We start from the raw sequence: 21,520 nt of genomic DNA, 5'->3' as shown, positions 1-21,520 counted from the left end.
TCCCATTCCACAGCAGTTAAATGATATCACTGCCATGTTGAGCTTTATGATATACTTCAGTTCATCTGATATAACTCTAACTGTAAAGCATTCAGCACTGGGCACCGCTGGAGGCAGAATATTAGACTTGATGGACGAATGCTTTGATGCGGCATGGCAAATACTATCTTCTGTTAAGTAAACAGTTCTGAAGTTCAAGATATTTTGGTAGACCAGCTGCAAAACATTATTTTTAAAGCCCCCAGACTTCTTCAAACCTGCAATAAAGCACATCCCCCCCCCCCCAAGGAAGTCACCCTATTTAAGTGGCTGTTGTGAGGGAACAAATTAATATCTAAAGAATCTGTTGCAGTGCAACGCTTTCCAAAGATGTCGTTTCTCCCCATAATTTTCAGTTATTGCTCTGGAAACAAAAAAAAAAGCAATGAATCTTCGGTTGGTATCAGTCACACATGTGATTATTTCCATCATTATTCCTAGCACATATATGCTTCTACTTCCACCCGCAGGGTGAAAAAGGTGGGTGAGCTAAATTAGGAGAATTCTGAAGATTATTTTTTTTAAATGTTATTTATTTGTTAAGTGCTTCTCACAGCGGCCTAAAATGTTTTGCTCTCGTGGCTCTGCTTCCTTTGGACTATTCCGTGGCTTATTTTTAGCAGAGGTTTTCTTTCTTAATAGGTTAATGTATGGCAATATACCACTTCCCATCTTAATGGAGTAACAGCCACGAGTCACTGTTCATAAGCACATGTCCAAGGTCCAGAGAAACAAAGCAATCCTGTGCACATGGAGTTTCATGGGATTTATTCCTGAGTAAATATGGCATTGGATTGCAGCCTCCCCGCCCCTACCATTTGATGTTTATGTCTTGCTTTTAGCTGGTTCCAGAATACAGCAAAGCCATCACACAGGGTCCAGTTCTTCTGCACTTAAAAAGAAATGAGCTAAGGGAAGAGGTATTAAAATCTGACATGTTACCGGGGCCAGGAAATTAGATATTATTTCAGCATGTGGGATGTTGACATTTTAATAGCATTGGAGACATTAGATGTTATTTTTGTTGCCCTGTAACATTCCAAGATGAAAGACCATATATACCTGTGTGGTACAGGAGTAATCCCATCTTTAATGGATGACAAACCCCCCCCCCCCAAAAAAAAAGGTGAGCAGAAAGGAAAGGAGAGCCTTTTAACTTTATCCTCTATAATAGGCGGACTAGAGAAAACAGTTCCTCTCTTAAATCAGCACAAACCTGGTTTAAGTGTAGGTTTAGTGGCCGGCTACTAAACACCTGTCCTTGACCATTAACCTATATATGGAAAAAGTCCACTGGAACTTACTTCGAAATAAAGGGGCATCAGGGCTCCCTGCCACTCGTCAGACAGACTGCGTTCACTTCAAGGGGCTTTGCTCGCAGACAGGGGTGCACAGGGTTGTAGGTTGCAATCTGACACACTTACCTGAGAAGTAAGCGGAACGCCTTCATACTTTCAAGTGAAAGTGCATTTAAGCCGGTTTAAAGCGCTTTGAGGACTGGGCAGCCCACAACGCTTTCACTTCAGAGCAGTCCCCATGGAAACCGGGGAAGGCGACAAGGGCCAGAGAACCACTTCGGAGCAAGTGACCGGTTCGCGATTTTACATGCTCTCTCGATGCGGTTTGGTCGGAACTGAGGCTCCGCCCCGGCGCTCTCTCGTTCCCAAGGCCAGAGCTCCGCTTCGGAGCACGTGAAAAAGCCCCAAGGGACGAGCCCATGCCCGGCCCATCTGCAGCACAGCTGGGAAAAAGGCACTCGAAGGCGTGGCCGTCGCCCGGCCCCGAACCCCCCGCGGGACGGAGACCCCTCCAACCTCTGCACAGCAACTCCACCTCCCCAGACATCCGAAGCGACTTGCTTTGAGCCCCTCCCCCCACTACCTTAGATCTAGCGCAGTGAAGATCCCCGAAGCAGGAGCCCCCGTGGCCCCGACGCCTTTCGGGGACGCTGGGCTGGACCCCCTCCAGTCGCATTGGTGGAAACCCTTGGGCCGTTCGTTGGCCCGTTGGGGCCCCGCGGCAGCAACCCCCCCCCCCGGTTGCCCTCCTCCCCACTCTCCCCGCTCGCCTTTGGGTGCCCCCCTGGCGTGCCCAGTGTCTGCAAGCCGTTCCGCGAGGCACGGGGAGGGCCTCTGCAGCAGGGGGCCGCTCCTGGTTGGGCCCTGGCTGGGCGCCTGTCGCTGGGCGGCGTGTGTGGCCTCGCCTCGGTGCCTCCAACCCGTCCTCTCGCCGCACAGACAGGCAGTTGGCCTCGCCGGAACCCCTTTGCGGCTGGAGGAGCCCCTTTGCAGCTGGGGCAGGCGCGCAGCCGGCTGGCCGAGGAGGGAGCTCCGGAGCGCCGCCGCCGCCCGGCCGTGTGGCGTCAGAGAGCGGGCGGGCGGGCGGGCGGGCGAGGGGGGACCGCCGCCCGGGGAAGCAGCTCGGCTTAGCGCCGCCCGCAGCCCGCCCTCTTTCCCTGCCTCCCCGCGAGGTGGGGGGCAGCCTGGCTCCGGGGAGCTCTGAAGCCGGCTGCCGGAGCGGTCGGTGGCACTTGGAGAGGCGGCGGCGGCGAGGCGAAGCTGGGCGGACGAGTGAGCGAGAGAGTGAAGCCGAGGCAGCCCGGGCGCAGCGCGGCACCCAGCGGCCACCCAGGCCGGGCTGCCCGGTCGCGCCCTCGCTGCCGCTCCGGTGCCGGAGGAGCTGCCTCGGGACTCCCCGCCGCCCTCCGTAAGCCGGGGCCGGGCCTTCCTTCGCCCCCAGAGCGTGCCTGCAGGCCCCGGGGAGGCCGCGGCGGCTCGAGCGGGACCTGCCTCTGCCCTGCCCGCCGCCGGCAGGGCCTGCGTGTAGCAAGGGGCGCGCAACCGGCCCGGCGGGGCCGCGTCCCCCAAGACGGCATGGGAGGCGAGAGGGCAGGCAGGCCCTGAAGAGGCGGCCGGGGAGGCGGCCCCGCGCTCCGCCAGCTCCCCCGCGCCCCTCTCGGCTCGGATCCCGCCTCGGACGAGCCAGAGGAGCTTCCCCCGATGAGGAGCTTCTCCCCGACGCGCTGGACTGTGGCTGGATCTGGATGCCCTGCTGCTGCTGCTGCTGCTGCCTCTCGCTGCGCCCCGCCCCGCTCGGGGGCTCCTTCCCCTCCCCGTCCGCTTCTGCTCGGAGAGGGTCGGGGCTGAGCTGCAAAACAGCTCCCCGGGCTCGGAGCGGCCAGCCGCGTTGGGGAAGCCCCCTTGGCAAAGACTCGCGACTTGTCCTCGGCGGCGGCGGCGGCCACAGAGAAGGTAAGATGCTGCTGCTTTCCTCCGGGGTGCTGCTGCTGCTGCTCAGGCTCCCGCTGCTTTGCCAGTGAGAAGCAAGGGGGAGCCTTTCTCTCTCCTCCTTCCTCTCCCCAATGCTCCCCCAGATCCAACGCCTGCCTACTCCGAAACAAGTCATCAGCGCTGCTTATTCCCAAATAAACGGCCACAGTGTCGCAGCCTTCGTGTTGTCGACCCTTCAACACCCCCCCCCCCCGAATACCGAGGAGTTGAGAGATAAAGTGAAGCCATGTTTGGGAGCTGCATGCCATATGTGCAGCTTAAGCCTGAGCACAGTTCCTCCGAAGTAAGTCCTACAGAGTTCCACCTAACTGTACGAAACCATACCCTCAGGCTGGTGATGGGTCACCGGGGCTGAGAAAAACGGGACCAGTTTTGATTTCAAGTTTGTGCAACTTGTGTAAGTCTGGATTGTCCTCCTCCCCCCAACCCGCCCCCCCATACAAACTTATTTATTTTATTATTGTTGTTTCTGTTAAAAAAATAAGGCCCACCCAAGACATTGAAGAATCAAGATGATGTCAGTTACCAGCTTGCCACTTGCATTTGTTACGCTTCTGTCCACTGATGTAGAAAACAGTTGTTTCGCACAGGAGGTTCAGGCAGTGGAGACGCTGATTCAAGCACAGGATTCCCCCCTCCCCCTTCTAGTTACACCTGCAGTTCAGGAAGAGTTTCATTTGCAGTGTTGGAACCGCAGAGCAGCCCATCTTCTCAATAAGCCTGTAAAGACCGCCCCCTCCCTTTTGAACTCAAACAGTTTGCACTGCAGGAGTGACCATGCTCTTGGGAAGAAAGAATCCTTGTCGCTGAATTGTTGGGTTGCAGGCTGCATGCAGCTTGTGAAAAGGCTTAGGTGGGGAGAGAAAATGCCTTCCAGGTGGGTGTGATACAGAGGAGTTCATCTTAAGTCTGAAGTAGAGGTGTCCTAAAGTGAGACCAGCTGAAGGAGCGTTTGGCTATAATGAACAGTGCAGTTGTGCATTTTGTTTTAAATAGTCTCCTCTGTTGAGTGACATAAGGATGCGTGAATAAAAAGGGCAGATTTTGTGTGGTGTGGGAGGTGGAGGAAGAAGAGTGGAAGCAATGTTCACTTTCTGGAAATAAATCCCATGTTGTTCAGTTGATACTAGTAAGGAATTTGTGTGCGTGGGATTGCTCATGAAAAGCCCTGTCCTTTGTTTTTTACTGTGGAAAACAAAAAAAATTAAAAAATATTGAGGCCTCTCTAGGGCAGGAAATAGGGATGAAGAATGTGATGATATCCCCAGTGGACATTCTGTGGAACTTGAGCATCAAAGATCTCACTTTATCCATTTTGCATCTTTTGCTTAACAGGTAGCAAAATGCATCCTTTTTTTAAAAAAAAAGCTGTATCAAGGGGAAAAAGTGCTGTTTGGCAGCATCCAAGTGTGCATATTTATGAGCATGTTAGAAAGGTCACTTCAGCATTTCAAGAAGGAAGCTTTCTAGCTGGTTTGCCTTTATGGTCTGGCTCAGTAAAGAGTTATCCCATTATCAGCCTTTCTTCTCCAGGAAGTCTTCTTGAATTTATTAAACAGTCAGTCTTCTCTTAATAGACAATCTGTTTAAATGGGACTCTTTCAGGGAACAGACTGCTTCATGCTCATTAAATACAGTGCTAGATGACTGTTTAATTGAAGTGGATTCTGTCTGCACATTACCTAAGTGTCTTCCTTGGACAGGTTTCTGCTGTTATCAATATCTGTGTATTGTGTCATTTAGTTCATTCAGCTGGTCTCCCTGAGGAACAAATAAACAACTTACTATCCCTGTGGAGGTAACATGAAGTTTGGCAGCAAGAACTGTTGGAGAGAATTCCAATTTGTGTTACACATGCTGAAACCCATTTGATATACTCCTTTTCCAAGGATGGCGTTATGGGGTGGGTGGGGGAACCTTTCTAACTTTGTAGTCTTTATTTTTTTTAAAAAAAACTATTGAATGGTGTGCTATTGTGTGATATCAAATAAAAGCTTTCTTAGTGGTTGCCTGAAGTTAGAGGCATATGTGAAAACGGATTCATAAACTGCAGCAAAACGTGGAGTAGTAGACATGGAATATTTGTACACGTTTTATAATTTTTTGAAGTGTAGAATTTGGTGAGTATGCTATCTGCACAGTCTTGGTAAAGGGATATATGTTACTATGTGTAAAATTAATGTGAATGCCTGTGAAGTATTCAACAAGCTGGAAAAGTGCTTTATAAACCTTTGAATATAGCTAATGTGCACTGTATTAAACGCTTCATCAATTAAAAAACCCTTGACCTTTGGATAAAACTGCCTAGGAAGTTTGTGTCCGATTCTAAACATGTTCACTAGGAAACAACGGGATCTACTTCTAGATAAACATTACTGCATTAACTAATAGATGCTGAGGACAGAGAATGCCAACCAGTGTGCCAGAGCAAGAATGCAAATCATGATGTTATGCCAGTGTTGCAGGCAAATGTGCCAATGCAGATGCTTTGGATTGGAAAGCCATTGTTCAGTACTCCTTCCTTCACAAATTGTTGAACGTAGAATTGGAGAAAAATGGAACGAACACATATTTTAAACACAATAAAACTTGGAAATCACTAGTTAGTATCTCCCATTTAATAGAATCCCTGGGACACAACTATTGTTCATCTACAATGACAGAGTGAGATGACTGGAATTATTGAGGGATTGTGGGTCGTCCTTGGATTTCAGCAATTTGGGTTCCAACCTTAATTCTGGCATAGATGTTTTGGCAAGTCACAAAATAGAAATTGGTGTGCTCTGGGGATGGCTTAGTGGTAAAATGAAGGATTTTTCCTCATCACTTTCACTGTATGCATACAAATGTAATACTGAGTGTTAGGGGCTGTGAGTATAGAACCTGGGTAACACTCCAGTTGTATGTGACCTTACGCATGTACTGTGCTATTTGAATATTTGTTCCCCAGCCATTAAACATAATAATGACCCTACACCAAGGGGGACTTGAATGCTTAAATGAGATAGGGCTAGTAAATTACTTTGTACTCAAAATGTCATATAAATGACTATTTATTATCACTTTTTAAATCTAAAGAGTTAAATAAATGAACTGGTAAATGAACTGGAAGGTTGCTTACACTTTACTTGCCATTTCAAGAAGCGCTTGTGACTGCTGTGCCGGAACTGGCAATATTTTAACTTCATATAGGAATAGTGCTGAGTAGATTGCTATTTGTATTCTTTATCCTCCTGCTTCAGCAGTATACTTGGGGTGGGGAGGGGGAGGGACTGAGGATGTTGCTGCTGTCTCCCCCCTAGCCATATTGGAAACTTGAAGATAATAGACAAATATTTTAAAAAGCTGTTCTAAGTAATTCCAAATGGTCCTGTACTCAGAAGACAGAATGTTACCTGTAAGCAGCACCCTCCCAGCAAAAGGAAATATGTCAGCTCAACCCTAGCTGAGGAAAGCTGGCTTGTACTATAGATGAATATGTATAATGAAAGGCTAGCTTTCAAAGCATTCTATTGCAGTTTCCCAAGATGTTTGAAAATGACTCAGAACTAGGTTAGGAACAGGTGCGTTTTGTGGAACAACATGAATACATAAATCTGAGTCTCAAATTTGGCAGGACTTTCTAGAATTTAGGTTGCTTTGATAACTCTGTGTTGGCATCTTAGGTTCCCTGATCAGGTGGGAGCTACAGTTGCTTCAGACTTATTGATGCACAGTTGGGCTTAAACTCTTTAAGGGACAACCACTCAGGCAAACAGTTTAGGCATGTACTGTTTTTTTTCTGCATTGAGAGCCAGTGTGGTGTAGTTGTTAAGAGCAAGTAAACGTTAATCTGGAGAACTGGGTTTGATTTGCTACTCCTCCACAGGAACAGTGGACTTTTATCTGGTGAACCAGATTTGCTTCTGCATTCCTACATTCCACCTGGGTGACCCTGGGCTAGTCACAGTTCTTTGCAACTCTCTCAGCCCCACCTCCCTCACAAGATGTGTGTTGTGGCGAGAGGAAAGGAAGGAGCTTGTCAAGCCTTGAGTCTCCTTACAAGAGAGAAAGGCAGAGTATAAATTCAAACTCTTCTTCCTCTTCTTCTCTTCTGTGCATCCTATGCAGGATATGTGCGTTGTTTAACTTCTGTACTGGTATAGCAAATATTCTTCTTACAAGTATTTTTTTGAAAATGCACAAGAAACATATTTGCAAATATATTATAGTAGAGAGCTAAAAGTAAGAGGTATAAATCTTGCATATGTTGGATTTGGAGTTGCTTGATCTAGCATAGTAATAATCCTTTCATACATTGGAGGAGTATGCATCAAAGGAGCTAGGGATAGCACTGAATATTAAAATACAGGGTACCGTTTGTAAACCATTGAGCTTCCCTAGTATTCTGAGTTTTTGCTAACTAAACTGCAGAAAAAATAACATGAAATAACAAACATAGCCTGGGAGTTTGCAGTAAAATATTAGTGCCTTTTTCTGGCAGATAATGAATTATTTAAAAAAATTCACTGCTAAGGTCACACAGTTGACAAATAAATTGTGTTGGTGAACTGAACATCTCTCTTGCGTGTTTTCTTGAGATGTTTTCTTGGGATGTTTTGTGTGCCTCTTGTGAAAATAAAATGTTTTTATATATTCGGTTCTGAGGCACATTGTTGCAAAGCCTAACTTTATCTGAGCATTTCTTGTTACAATAATATCCCTGTTGGTTTAGATTGAAGTAATTGCATGTTGCTGTTCAAAATCCCAACCCTCGTAATGAGGTTCTCTCTCATATTCCAGATCTTGGTACAAATTGGCTTCAGCGTTAAAATATTTTTTATAGTTTGGTGTTTCAAAAGTAGATCCTTAAAGTAGGAAATTCATCATGTAACCACAAAACCTTTGAACTCTAAACCTTAACAGTGTGGTGAATTTCTGTAGATGATAGTTGAAACCATCAAACCATAGCAGGATCAAACCAGACATGGGCTGATCATGACACCTTGTTCATGAATGGAGAATGGCATGTTTTTTTTTTCTTGTATTTGGTTTTAAAAAGTTAGGAACAGACTGAAATTTGTGGAAGTAGGCTGATCCTTCATCTCTGTTCCTTTGCATTTTTTAACGATACAAGTAGTCTCCTGCTTATATTTACTATAAATTGGTCTGCAACTTTTCCCTCTCGCTTCTACTAAATTTTACATTCCAGAAAGTAACTCTTTCTGAAGAAGAACTCTGCAGAATATGACAAATTACCCTTTCCAAACAACCAAAGTTGACCTAATACAACTTCTCAATGTAAAACAGGGGGACAAATACATATAAAGCTGGCTATACCTCAAGCTCCTGGCAGTAGAAGACTTGCTCCATTCTAATTCTACCATACTGGAGTAGTCATCCAGTGCATATATGCAGAGAGTAACACGACATACCATTTTGCTTGGCACATAGGGCTTGATGTCTGCCACTGGCAACACTGTAGGAACCAGTAATGTGGACTCCAGACAAGGGAAGAGGTTGGGGTTAGTTTTGTGAACCCTGCCTTTTTTGGTACACCTTTAATCACTCATTTTCAGATGTACCATTTTGTTTAATCGCAGTATAATATACAGTATAATGGATGTCATGCAGGCAGTCAGATTTGACCTTATGATGATGCTATGGAATTAAATCTAATTAAGGGCAACAAGTGTTGCCTACGCTTTGATTATATAGTGTCATTAGGAAACATATTCAGACAAAACATTTTCTCTACAAGGACAGGTTAAATAATTTGGTGGTGATTTATGATATAGTATGAAGAAGGTGTATAAATCCCTCCTCCCATAATATCTGAATTCTGGTTCACCCAGTGGAACTGGAGAGTAGGTTCAGAATGGACAAAATTCTTCAGATGTAATTAAATGTTTGGCATTAGTGGCAACAGATGGGGTGATGACCATCCCCTTCCCTATCTTGTGGTTATCTCTGATAACTAGAGGGGAATCTCCAGAGACAGCCATTCCCTGAATACTGGATTCTATAGATATAGATCAGGTGTGGACGGTTGCTTCCTTGCCCTGCTTATGATCTTTCTGTCAGTGGAAACAGGTTCCAAAACCAGATGACCTCCAGCAAGACTATGAGTTTGTATGGCTATGTGTTGATGTCAAGAATTCGAATTAGAAGAATGGTAAAAAAAATGGATTATAGCTCAGTATCAAAACCTGATCCCTGGCATCTCCAGTTAAAAATAATTTTAACAGCAGCTGTTGAGAAAGACCTTGGTCACCACGGCCAGTCAGAATCCTTGGTCACTACTGCCAGTCAGAATAGACAGCACAGACTGCTGGTCTTCATCCCTGCCATCATTTGGTATCCCTTCAGTCCTGTAAAGTGATCAAAATGTTCATGATTCATAGAGGCCATGGGGTTTATGTGTATATTTGGAGAAACTGTCTCCTTACTCAGTCCATGCATATAGTGGATGGAGAAAGTTTATCTGGTTTATCTAAGCCAGGAGTCTGCAACTTGCAGCTCTTCAGATGTTCATGGACTACAAATCCCATCAGCCCCTACCAGCATGGTCAATTGGGAATTGTAGTCCATGAACATCTGGAGAGCCGCAGGTTGCAGACCCCTGATCTAAGCAAAGCATACCTAAGGAAACTCAAACATAATTTGGCTGTTATCTGAATTATCTCTTAATCATACTGTAGGTATGAATTATACAAACAACAATCAGTATATCTAATTCTCAATGTGGCCTTGTCTTTGGATACTTAAATCTGAGACTGCAATCATGACAGACCAGACAGATATTTTTATAAATCCGAGAAAAGTCCTAAGCTTTCAGAAAAATCTCAAATAAAAAAAATACATTTTAAAAATTGTTCTATCAACAAAAGGCAGGGGGAAGAGCAGAGACTGCTCTGGATTTTTTTCTGTTCTTGCCTTTGAGAGAGGACTCATCATGGCCAGGTCCAAATACAACCACTGCCAGCTGCTTACTGCTATTCAACAGCAGCTATCACATGAAAGCCAGTATGTTGTAGTGGTAGGAGTGTCTGGTGGGTGAGAAAGGGATAAGGAAGCAGGGAAATGGTAGGATATGAGATTTGCTGCTAGAATGGAAAGAAGAAGTGGTGGGGGAAGAGATACAGGTAGAAAATGAGATGCCCCCCTCCTGTAGTGAATATTCTTCATACAGAAATTAGTGGGTACAGTGCATCTAAAACGTATAGGGTATTTAGTGTGTGCTTAGTGCTTATAGACTGGGTACTGTGAGATTGATCTTGCAGCTTGTATATGCAGTGTACACATTTTTAAAATCCCAAAGAGTCTAGGTCTTGGTTATCACAAGAGGACACTGCAGGTACATGTGTTCTGTTTGTATGTTCAGGTCTTGTTTTCGTTTTTTCTTGTAATGTGTTCAATTGCCCAAAGCTAGCAGCTTCCAAAAACAAAAAGGTCATCTTTGCACTGAGGTATTTTGTTGTCAATACACATCCTTGTTTTCTGTTCCTCATCTCTCCTAAGGTAGCAGTCTTTTTTAAAAAAAATCTTTCACATTTTGATTAATGTTTCTGAAGTGCTTTGAAGATGAAAAGTGCTAGATAAAATGTTTTCGTTAAAATTATTTTTATTCTAAAATAACTATTTAATGGTTTGAAAGACATGTGAACATTTGGGATGTGATGATTCAAAGAGTTTTACTTTGTCTGCTGTCTTACATAGCCTAACATGAATTTTTGGAGTAGCAGTATTGCAGTCTCTGATTTCTAAATGGCTGATTATGCACAAAGTGCCTGCTGTGTGATAGGGGTCAAATATCTGTCACAACAAGATTTCTTATACAGACATATTTCCTCAAGCCCCATGTTCATTTTCTATTCTCTCCATGGCAAGCGAGAGCACTTCTAGCATGATTTTAATTTGTTTTGCTGCTAGAGCAAGACAGATTTGCAAGTGAGCACAGCTTTGCCTGGACATCTTCCCTCCATCCATTCCCACTCCCTCGCACAACCATCCACACCAGAGAAATGCAAGAAGAACCCACTGCAAGGCCACTGTGCAGAGAAGAGCCCTGAGGTAAGTGTTCCAAGCATAATGGGCCAATTTTTTTTAGGGTATGGAAAAAAATCTTAAAGAAGTTCTCTTCTGAGAATATATTTGTCTAGGTGTTCACTTTCTTCTCCTGAACTGCTTTGTTGGTATGAGTGGGACATGTGCTGTTGAAACGCTGAGGGGGAGATTCTTGGGGAGTGTGCAGATAGAAGTCAAATTCTTCCTTGATATTCCTTTATGGAAATCCTGATTAGGAAACTAGTGGTACTTTTATGACTTTAGCAGTCATTATGCTAAATGTCTCAGACCCATCTACATGCTTTGTGACTTACATCTCTCACTCTGGCCCTTTCCGCACGGGCCATTTATGGTGCCCTGGGGATGGCAAAAAAGCCGTCCCCAGGGAGCCGTTCGCACAGGCGGCGCTGCCAAAATGCAGCAGCGCCGACCTGGCTCCCCTCCACCACCCCCAGGGCGGCGTCAGACCACCTCCAAAAAACTCCCTCCTGGAGGGAGGTTTTTTGAAAACAGTGCATTCCTGGCGGCGTGGTGCGAACGGCACCACTGGGAACACCACCGGGAACACATCGGGAACCTCTGACCTCCGACCCCTGGAGGTCAGAGGGCAGCGTGGGTGGGTCTTCGGAGTCCGGCAGGGCGACGAAGGCGACGAGGTGAGTGGGAGAGGGACGGGAAAGAGGCGGCTCCATGCCTCTCCCGCGCCGGCCTCACCAGGGGCCGCTCGCATGCTGGTGTGCGAACGGCCCCCACCCCTCCACCGGCAGAATTCCTGCCAGTGCAGAGGCGCCCTGTGCGGAAAGGGCCTCTGAGAGAAAAGGAATGAAGTGCCTTGAAAGCAAAAAGGTCAAGAATGAGTGTAGGCATCCAAAGAGGAGAAGCAGCAAATGTGTTTTATTTACACACCAACCATTTTGCTAGTGTAGCTTTCATTCGATGTTGCAATGCAGGCAGAAGTTCCTCCATGGTGATGTTTATTGTTGCTTTTCTGTAACAATATGTCCACATTAGGCATGGGCAACATACTCTCCTGATTTTTGGAATCTCAACAGGGCTCAGACTAGAGAAGGGAAGGGGTTAACACCTTAGGTCTTCCTCCTCTTTTTCTGCTGCCTACGTTGTAGATGTTTAGCTGGCAGGAGGACACATCTTCCCAGGACATACATCTTGGCAGTCATAGCTTAAAGTATTCAGACAAAACCTTGTCCTGTTTGGATTACTAGTCGTCTATCTTGTGTATTGCTTCAGAGTGTGCTCTTGATAGGAAGGCAAGCAAGTGTTTTACATTTATTGTATTGGATCTAACCAGATTTTCTGTTACTGGAAAAAAGGGATTAACTTTAAGCACAATCCCCTCCCCAAATATAAAAACCATGAAACCTGCATGGACAAAAGCCATATAGGATAAAAGCTGTAATAGGAAGGAGAATTGGATGAAATTGAGTGAAAAAGCTGGCTAGATCCAAACTACTGTTTCCTGTTCTTGCATAAAGCTCAAGCTTGTGTGTTGTACGCTGTAGTTTGAACTGAAAACATTTGAAGTGACTTTGGCATCAATAGTACTTTGCCAAACACATTTTACTTTGCAGCCTACAAATGTTGCACACCCTGACTTTTCTGACAGGAGAGCTTTAATAGAGTCCAATAAGAAGGCAGAGAAAGGTTAAGCATGTTTTCAAGATATGGTTCAGGAATCAAGAATAGTTTGGACAGTGTAACAAAGAACTCTGTAAGTTTTAAAGATGAAATGGATTCAAAATAAAATACACAGCGCTTGCACTATAGATGGTGTTTAGTTTAAATAGTGAAGACCTTGCATTTGGTGGCCTTAGTAGATGATATACTAGAGTGTTTTAGTGTTGCTTGCCTTTATTTTAAGTATGCTTCTTTATATGTAACACTTTGTAGGAAAGAACAAAATTATGTTCAAATTAATAACTTTTATTAATAGATTAATAGACCCAAAAGTGGGGTGAGGAATATGTGACTGTGGAGGTGTCTCATGCCGTGAGATCTGGGTTGGTATTTTTGTTGCTGCTGCTGTTATTGTTAAATGTTGATGAATTTGAAAGGAGGGTTTTGGTTTGGAGTCATTGATTCTCCTCAAAGTCCTGAAAGGAAACATTGAAGAAAGCATTATTTGCCTCATCCCTTTGTGACTGTGCATCTTCTTGGTAAATTAAAACGTGTCCTTTTTAGGCATTACATTGTAATAGAGAAAGACACATGTTGTTCTAGTGCTGGACTTTTTATACCTTCTAGACAGAGTTAGCTCCCCTGCTGTGACTTCAATAATGCATTATTTCATAATTTCAAAGGATTTACTATGTTTCTGGTGATTTTTCTGAGTTGCAGTTAGATGATAAGAAAAATGCCTAATAGGTTGGCTGCAAACACCTGCTATCTTCTCCTAACAACAGTTTCTGCAGAGAGATAACCACTTACCTTACCTGCCGGAGAGGGCAAAATGGATGGCAGTTGTTAAACATTATCTGGGTATTGAGAAGTGTGGGATGTGCACTCAGGTTGACTGAGAAATTGGGGTTCACATTCCCAATCTTTGATAATGGATTGGGGGGGGGGGCATTCCATAGTAAAGGCAGGAAGGGTTAAAAGGCTAAAGCATCTGTTAGTCTTTGTTTAAAATGCTGGAGGTCAGATTCCTCTGCATGGAGCAAGTGCGGGTTAGGATGTGCATTTGTTTCACCGACACCTAAACAGAAATGTCAGAGGTAAAGCTTCTATATTGTCAAGTTTAGCTTAGTTATGTTTTCCTGGTCTTTTCATTAGATCTCTAACACAGTAGGCCGGATGGTATTTTCCCTGTGTTGTGCTGTAGATTAATTTGTAGCAATAAAGTCTTCCTGTATAAGAGATGGGCTTCACTTGAACAAACAGGAAACCAGATAGTTAGTGATTAATATCAAGAAGGTGGCAGAGCAGATGTTAAACTAATCCCAGGGAGAAAGTCAACAGAAGCTGGGAAGCCTCTGGTTTGGGACAAGGCAGTCCAAAGGAATGACTGTGTAAACATTCAAGATAATATTGTTAGGAGCACAATAGAATTTTGAGAAGGAGGGTAAGGTGGTGACAAAAAGGCCAGGTAACGTCAGGGTTGCTGGAGACATAAACATATTATAGGTGTCTGCATGCCAATTTTAGATGTCTCCAAGCTAAGATGGGGAAGCTGGAGTATTTGGTGCTCAATGACTATTTGATATAGTAGGTATCTCAAAAACATGATGGAATGGGGACAATATGTAGGATACAGTCATCTGTGGCAGAACAGGGAGGGATAGTTTGGTGGAGGGGCTGGGTTGGATGTCAAGGAGGGAAAAGAGTCAAATAAGTGAGAAAATGTCAGGCAAATGAACTCTCCAACAGAAAAGGTATGGGTGGAAATACTAGGCCCAAGGGTGACTCTTGCTCATCTGAACAAATCCTTGAGGTTGATCTTGATATAGAAAAGGAAATAAGGAAGGTGACTAAAGCCGATAATGTTATAATACCAGGAGACTTCAACTAGCCTCACACTGAAACACATTTGTGAGTCATGCTGTTGAAATGAGATTCCTGGGCCGTTTCTGCACGGCAATGATGGGGGTTGGGTTGGCGTATTCCACGCCGACCCAACCCCCTGGGACCATTCGCACGAACTGTCCCAGAAACAGCCGGGAAGACGGCGCCGTGGAGCGCCGTCGCCCGGCCGACTCCATCCCGATGGCTGTGGCCATCCCGATAATGCACGTTGCTGGCCTGGGGACACGCGCCCCTTCGTCCCTGCTGCGAGTGCTTCCTGGGCATTGCAGGGCAGGGGAAGCGTGTCCCCAGCGACTTTGGCGATACCGGATGATACCGCTACAGCAGGGTAACAGAGGGTGGAAGGGGGGGAGGGCGCCTTGGAGCCGCTGCCGTTTACACGGCAGCAGCTCCAAGCCGCCATTTCCCATAAACCTCGCTTCCCAAGCGAGGTTGGGAAACGGTGGCTTCGAAGCAGCTGCGCCCCCTGTCCGAATGGCTCCCTGGGGACAGCGTTTTTGCCATCCCCAGGGCGCCATAATCCGCCCGTGCGGAAAGGGCCCTAGAAGTCAGATTTTACTTTACACTGAAACAATTGGTCACAGAGCCAGTGAGAGGGGTAGTGAACTTGGACTTGTTTCTGAGTGGGGTTCAAGAGCTGATGGAAGATGTAGAAGTTGTTGCACCAATTAGGAACAGTGACCACAAAGCTATTAAGTTTTTTTACAGTGAGGCATGTCTTCTCATGATGTGACCAAAGTATGTAGGTTATTTGCCCTTTCTGGCCTTGCATGTTACTGTTTGGATATAGGCATGCAGAATCATGCTCTCTTTGTGTCCAGTTCACTGCCCTCCCCCCAAAAAAAAGAAAAAGAAAAAACCCAACCTGACAACTCTGTTTTGAGCCTAGATTCAAAATACTTGGGGTATGATTTAAGTACTGGAAAAGTTTGAGTTATTATTTTAGGAAGTGTGTTACTATTTGTGGCTGGAATTAGTACTTCTAAGATACTCAGTATTGAATGTCTGTGAGATATGATTCATTTCTCCTTCCTGTAAAATATCTTGATATTAGCAAGAACTGTTCTAGAAATTCAATAACTTTGAAATAGTTAAAAACACTTTTAACAATGAAAACCATTATGTTATAGACAACATCAAGTTTCTTGCAGAGCACACTGTGGTAAACATACTTGGTTTTTTGAGAGGTTCACTATAACAGATTTTTTTAAAATTACTGTTTTCTTATAATTATGTAAGCAAAATAATCTCTGGACTTTGGTTCTCAGAGGCAAAGAGAGGAAGAGTCTCTAGAAGATACAGCTTGCACACAAATAATTATAGGCTATGTTGGATACCTGTGATAAACTGCATGGGGTGTTTGAAGTCTTAAGTAGAACCACACTGGAGTGATAAACTATATGGAGTGTGCGAAGCTTAAGAACAACCCACTCTGGAGCTGAGCCCCATGATCATGGAGCGGAGTTGAGCAAATATACTTAATGTGCCTAAACCATTGCTGTCATCAATGCATGTAAAGGTGACATGAAAACTCCACACATTGGCCCAATGACCTTTAGATGAGGTCAAAAACCTAGACATAAAAAACTGAGCAGGGTGTTGAGTTGTTACACAGATAGCATGGCTTTGCTTTTTTCTGGCTCCTAATTTGTGCAGAAATGTTTGCACTTCTGTTGGTGGAATACTGTCTAATCTAGTTGTTGTTGCATGCTGTTAAATGCATGTTGTCAGTCAGAGTGCACACAGCTCTTCCAGCATAATGGCAAATGAATGCTTTTGTGTGTTAGACATGTGTAATCACTTTCACATAAATATTGAAGTTTTTTTAAAAAAAAATTCCATTCATTGCAATTGTAGGATGGCATTTACAGAGCATCTGCATTTTGGGGTATTTGCTTATTAAGTATAAAGTGCAGTTGAAAATCCCCCCAGTGTTTTTCTTCTAGAGGCGATTGCATCAGTATCAGAGTATTAGCCAGATGACCAGTTTCTTTTAAAGATGATAGTGGGTGAGGGGAGAATGGAAGGAAACATGCAGAAAATTAATGATTTGGAGGCAACTGAAAAAATTTGTTTTGCTGTGACAGCTGACTTAAGTGACCTTGTAGGCAAGACAATTTGGATGTGGTTTGCCATTGCCTGTCTCCAAGTCATGACCCTGGTATTCCTTGGAGGTTTCCCATCCAAATACCAGCATGGGTCAGGGCTGAGAGTGTATGCCTGGCCCAAGGTTAGCCAGCCAGCTTCCATGGTATGAGTGGGGATTCAACTTGGTCCCAGTCCAACACCTTGACCACTATACTACGCTGGCTGTCTACGGAAAATACTAGTAAATATTTAATGTCGATTAATCTGTATTAATCTTAATGTTGATTAATCTGTATTAATCTTCGTTAATAATCTACAAATTTGTTCAGAATGCTTTTCAACAGCTACTTGTTTTAGAATTGTTGAATTATACCCACAACAAGTCTAACAAACTGTACTCAAATTAGAGTATGTTAAGAAAAAAACACAAAGCCTATATGATGTGTAAACTATTTATTGGCATCTAGTTTTTGCTTCTTTTGTTTGCATGTAATTATGATGGAATTTTATGTTGTACACCGCCTAGAGCCCCTTGGGGATAGGGCAGTATAGAAAACGAAATAAAAAATAAATAAATAATAAAACCTGTCCATTGAATAAATCTGTCATTGAGTGTAGCATTTTGTAGAGTGGATTTTGAGGCAGGGGGAAAAGTCTGAAACAAATAATTATTTCTACCGACTGATGCAATATATCATTTCAGTTTTGTGCAATTGGCAATGTTTTCAAAACCAATAAGCAATTGAAGGTCATGCTGGTTATGTTCTTAGTCATAATCTGTGGCTCTCATCCTCTTAATCATTATCTACAGCAGATTTCATTGCAAATAGATTCAGTGCCATCCTAGACTGAAAGGCGTATATTATACAAGTAACACAGTTTGCATATTTTAAATAGTACAGGTTTTAAGACACATTTGTGTGGAAAGGCCTAAGCTGCAATATACCTTATTAGATTTAATGCAGAAGATGTTGTATGTTGTAGGTATAGAGCCATGCCTTGAATAGATGAGGCATGTGTGATATGTCTTCCTGCTTCGGTCTCTGGTTTTTCAAACTTCCCTTCCCTAAAAGGAGACCAGGTTGGCAAAAGTGGTCTCCCTAACTGGAGCTGTGTTGAGCTGGGGAAGTAGCTATTTGAAGATTATCCAATAAGCTTCATGGCAGAATGGGAATTAGAACTGTGCCTTTTCTGGTCCTCATGAACATGCCACCCTTCCACCACACTGGCTTTGTGTTTCTAGAAAAAGTGTCTGTTATTACTTCTGCAGATGATTAGGTTATTCTAGCATGTTGTCAAAATCACTCTTTTCCCTCAGATCAAAACCACTGTGTAAAACAATTGTAATTTTCAGCAGTAACTCAGAGAAATTGCCAATTAGCTTGTTAAAGTTTGGTAACAAAATGTATGTTGTTGCAAGATGACTTGCTTAAGAGAAGTGAAATGTAGTTTGCTGTAAGGTTCTCCATTTGGACTTTATAGTACTTTCTGTGGTTTCTTTGATTCCATATTTGAATATCAAGGCAGCCAACCTCTTGCTCTTGGAGGCAAAAGTATGTTTGTCCTTCAGGATGATTTGTTGTTAGAGACCTTGTCAGTTCAGCACCTACATTCAAAATCTTCCTTGAAGTGAGAATTTACGTCTTTGTGCTCAACCAGCAAGTCCTATATCGGGAAATATGCAGATGCCATTTCCCTGCAAGGCTATCCCATTTCTTCCTTAAACCTCTGGGGAAACCTGATATTTCTTAAAACAGAATGAAAATCAGTAATTGGATTGAAATCTTGCCAGAATGGATAAACAGAATCCAGTCCATGTAACTTTCTTGCTATTTGCATTAACAGGCATCTGCAGTGCTTTCCCTACTTTGAATTGTATGACTACATTGGTATTGAAAGTAAAGGGGTCCTTTGTTTTGCCCCCTTTCAGTTCTATTAAGGCAAACTGATGCCCTTAAAATCAAATTTAGTAATTATTCCTGTACAAAATACTTTTATTATAAAAAGGCAGATGATATTATTATTATATCATCTGCCTTCAGCAATGCTGCTGTGAATTCAGATCGCGATACATATTTTAAAAAACTGAGGCTGTGAGAAAAGAGTGAGGATCAGCATGTTCCTTTTTATTCATTTTATGGCTGGTGTGACTTAGCTCCAAATATATGTTTGCCACGAGGTCATAAGATATGAAACATAAGAGCAGGAGTCCTAACCAATCTGTCTGTTGCAGGTTTGCATCATTTTTGATGCAGATAGGGAAAAAAATGTCTTATTTCTCCTCTGCATCAGGTGCTCCCAACATACACAAAACTCACATTTCAAAGGGAAGATTCTAGCTATACTAGTGTTTGTTAGGTTTTTTTCAGCATAGGAAGCAGTTGATCCACAGCCTGAAAACGGAAATGAGGTACATCACATGAAACTCCAGCTCCTCTCTTTTAGCACTAACCTTAGATTAGTGCTTTCGTCTAAGATACTGTTTCATATTTTTAGATAATATTGCTGGTTATGGTTTACTGTAAAAATCTTAAGAGAGTTACTCCAATATGAGCCCATTCATTTCAGTGGGCTTAGACTGAAGTAAATCTGCATAGGACTGCAGTGTTAGTAACTTGAAGGTATGAAAGTATTTGGTGCAGAAGTTTATAGTTCAATATGTGATTCTGTAAATAAATTTGTTTAGCTCATAATTGGTTATACTGCAAAAAAAGGACACTACTATTTAGCACTTCCATAATCAATATTTGGCAGATATCAAAGCCAGCTGCGCTATAGTTGTTATGTATAGAAGTTCTTCATTGTTAACCTGTTAATCTTAGTGAAATTCTTTTTGGCTCATTCCGCACATGCAGAATAATGCACTTTCAAACTGCTTTCAGTGCTCTTTGAAGCTGTGCAGAATAGCAAAATCCACTTGCAAACAGTTGTGAAAGTGGTTTGAAAACACATTATTTTGCGTGTGCGGAAGGGGCCCTAGATTGTTGTGAACTTTGTGATTGGTCTGAGCAGTTTTTTCTTTGCTTAAATATTTTATCTTAGGCCATGTATATACTTACCTTTTCCTTAACTATAGCCTTTCTTTTATGCATTGTTTTTTGCCCTTTCCAAAGTCACTGGGAGCAGAGCAGAGAAGCTGCACAGTTTCCAAATCCTGGCAAAACTCGACCTTTGCTGTTGCTTCCCTTTTCTGTGCAAACAAAACAGCTAAATGGGAAGCATAATTATTTATGCAGGTTTTGTTGCTTCTTCCTGCCTTCTCCAGCTCATCGAACAGTTTTTTGTGCTCTTCCAACTGCTATTTCCGAATGATCAAAAGGGTTTTTGTGTGTATGTGTTTTGTAAAAACAACAACACTGCAGGTGTAACACTGGAGCAATGGTCTGGTCTATTGAGCTATTGGATGGCAGGAAAAAAATATGGGAAGGGGTTTGCTGGACTGGCAGCAGTACTTTAGATAAGAAGAAAAGGACACTTTTGAAATCAAAATAGTGTAGGCAAAAGGGCTGTGCTAGTGAAGTATATTTATTGTGCATATATACATATATAATAAAATCACACTCTGCTCCTCTCCTATTATCTGTGTGATTTAATTTGGTTCCTCTGGGTGAAGCTCTTGGTTTCAGTTGCTAGTTCTTGTATGTTCGCTAATGCTGATGGATGTAAGAGGTGCCTTTCTTGCAAATAAAAACTGTTGTTTTGGACCAACTTGTTTCTTTTGAATGAACCTGAGAACTGAGCGAGTACTCTGGCTCAATCTCTTGTATAAACAAAAAACCACGGGGAAAACCCCACTGTGAAGCAAACAGCCTCAAGGCAAGCAGTAAGTACACAAAAGCCCTTAGTATTCATTTGATTCTTACAAAAGTTTTACGTGGTTGTTGCTTCTCATTTAGATTTAAAACCACCCTTTGATTGCAGGTGTTTCTGTGGAGTGAGACTTGAACTTCCAAATGCCTCTCTGCCCTTCGGGATGGGTACTGGACATAGGAAACCAAGGTGTGGTTCCTAAGGAGTATGATGTTATCTGTGTACATATATACTGTCAGTGCATCATACATGTTAATATTATGGAGTGGGAGCAAACTCTCATAAAACAATGTATTGTTGAAGGCTTTCATGGCTGGTTTTCCAGGCTGTGTGGTCGTGGTCTGGTAGATCTTGTTCCTAACATTTTCCTGCATCTGGGGCTGGCATCTTCAGAGGTGTATCACAGAGATAAGTCACTGGACACAGTGTATAACAGACTTCTCTCTGTGATACACCTCTGAAGATCAGCCCTGAGCTCTGAAGCTGAAATATTCAGAACCGATCTAAGTGGCTCTGCCTTCCTGGAAAACCCTTTCAACTCAGTCTCATAAAACAGATGAGCTTTTTCCAAGTGTTTTCTGAGAAAAACGCTTAAATAGTAGGCTTGTTCTGAATTGACCCAAGAGAATTGTGCCTATTGCTAACTGATCATATTTGTACATAGTAATAAAAACTCAGGTTTAAAAAATACTGATTTGGACAAGGTT

General features: G+C 43.3%; 1 protein-coding gene across 1 annotated transcript in view; it reads left to right on the top strand.

The window, feature by feature from the left end:
• Positions 1-4,187: 4,187 nt before the first annotated feature.
• LARGE1 (LARGE xylosyl- and glucuronyltransferase 1) overlaps positions 4,188-21,520 on the top strand; it is a 405,097-nt gene continuing 387,764 nt past the window's right edge. Inside the window, 1 exon segment of the mRNA XM_048499683.1 lies at positions 4,188-4,206. The gene's annotated coding sequence lies outside the window, so the exon portion shown is untranslated.

Source organism: Sphaerodactylus townsendi, linkage group LG06 (assembly GCF_021028975.2).
Source record: "Sphaerodactylus townsendi isolate TG3544 linkage group LG06, MPM_Stown_v2.3, whole genome shotgun sequence".
Lineage (NCBI taxonomy): Eukaryota > Metazoa > Chordata > Lepidosauria > Squamata > Sphaerodactylidae > Sphaerodactylus > Sphaerodactylus townsendi.
Note: the sequence above shows the minus strand (reverse complement) of the source record. Positions and strands in the feature narration are given on the sequence as shown.